Below are 2,097 nucleotides of genomic sequence, written 5' to 3'. Positions count from 1 at the left end.
TACTATTTTTTAAGGACCAACACTAACGGGACCTGTCATATAAGGAAATATTAAAGTCTTATGCGAAAACTAGCTGAAATGATTTTATTAAATAGGTAATTTGTCATTTTGCATATAAGATGGTACTTTTATGATAAAACAATTTTTTTGTGAGCCAATTAATTAATGCCATCGTTTTCGACGAAAATTTTTTTCACAGATGCATTGAAGTAACCGCTGTACTTAAACTTTTCAAAAATTTTCAAAAAATATATTCTGTTGATTAATATTTTCTTAAAAATGGCATATCAACTTTTATTTGAAGAATGATAGACATTTAAAAAAAAAATGGCTCAATCGATTTGAAGTTTTTTTTTTCTGAAAATTCTTTTTTATACAAGAAATCGAATTGCATACTAGGCTGGGTTACAAATGTATGGAGAAATTTTTTTTGCTGATTTTTTTTACGGGCACAGTGATGAAAAGGTGCCAAATTGTAAATAGAACAATAATATAAAGTTTGGTTATAATCAGACTTTATCTTCTGCCTCCGGTTGCCCAGCCAAGTTCTCTATGAACTTTGGTCCTACACTCTTAGGAAACAACTCAAGCCGCTTTCGAACCATTCTAACTTTTGTTTCAATAATGTCAAACATTTCTTACTCGTTTTATTTGTTAACATAGTTCAAATCAAGCTCCTCAAAAACTTTCAGCTACGTAGGATTAGTAGTTTCTGAGAAAAAGGCTTTCAAAAATCGCAAAAAGAGTAGCTGATTTACTCACTAACATACTAACTAACAAATAATAAAAATTATGGCAAACTTCTAGATTTCATAGAAACTTGTTATGGTCATGGATCTTGAAGTACATACAAAGAAAAAAATCGAAAAATTGAGATTTTACAGTCAGGGGGCGTGGTAACCGTCCATTTTGCTAGAATTAATATCAATTATTAAAAAGTATACTTCTGAATACCCTAAAATCTTGAAACTTGGTAGAATTGTCGTTAATGCAAAGGAAACATATTCAAACTTCAGATTTTCTGCCTTAGAGGCGTGGTATCCCCTTAAAAATAATAAAAGAAACATATAATGTTTCATAAATTAATTAACAAGTCTGAGAAAAATGTAGTTTTGGTTTTTAATTTCTCAAAAACGACAAAACATTTTTGCATCCGGTTTTCTGTTTTTGCTTGAAAACAAATAAGAGCATTGAATTTTGAAAACTTAAATAGTACTTAATCACATAAAATTTTGAAAAAAAATTAGTTCGCAAATTTAAACATTTTTTTCAAAATTTTGATTTTTAAAATTAATTTTTCAAAAAGAGATTTTGGGCTCAACAAAAAGGTATAACATGTTGTTGTAGGTATAACGGTTAATTAAATCATTTTTTTTAGAAAATTACCCCTCTTGGCTAAACGGGGGCGAATATAAACCCCCTCCAAAACGATATTTTTTTTGTCCCGACCCAACCCACACGCTTAAGCTTTTTGGCACATCCTCTTGAATTAGCTTGTATAAGAAATGAGATCATAATAAATTAAGCAAAGCGTATGTGGTTTTTAGGCAAAAATCAGCTTTTTTTCAAAAATGAAACCACAATCCGGAGGCACTTAGGCTTAAAATAATGAAACGAAATTTTACTTATAAGCTAACCGAACCATTTAGCACCTTTAATCGCTGAGCCTTTTCCAAAAATCCAAAAAATTGTATTTTGACCCACCCTATTGCATACTTCTTTTTTCAGTAAAAAAAAATATTCAAAACGGTATTTAAATAATTATTAGAAAAAAAATTAATACTTTTTACATTTCTTATTAAATACCTTAAAAAATCAAATTAAAATTATTAAAAATTATTATTATTATTATTATTATGATAGAAATGCAACTTACAATTCCCATTTTGAAAGTGGCTATCTTATTATTTTTTTTTTTTTTCATTTTCAGTATTTCCTTATCATTCATTTCAATCAATTTTAAATTTAACTTTATGAGTCCAGTAATCTGGACTAATAAGAGAGTAATGTACAAGCAAAGTTTATTGAAAGATTTTTTAATGAAAATATACCTAATTTCGAAAGATGAGTTAAATTTGATAAGTTCATAAACATAAA

The sequence above is a fragment of the Episyrphus balteatus genome, chromosome 1 (assembly GCF_945859705.1).
Source record: "Episyrphus balteatus chromosome 1, idEpiBalt1.1, whole genome shotgun sequence".
Lineage (NCBI taxonomy): Eukaryota > Metazoa > Arthropoda > Insecta > Diptera > Syrphidae > Episyrphus > Episyrphus balteatus.
This window is presented reverse-complemented; position numbering follows the sequence as displayed.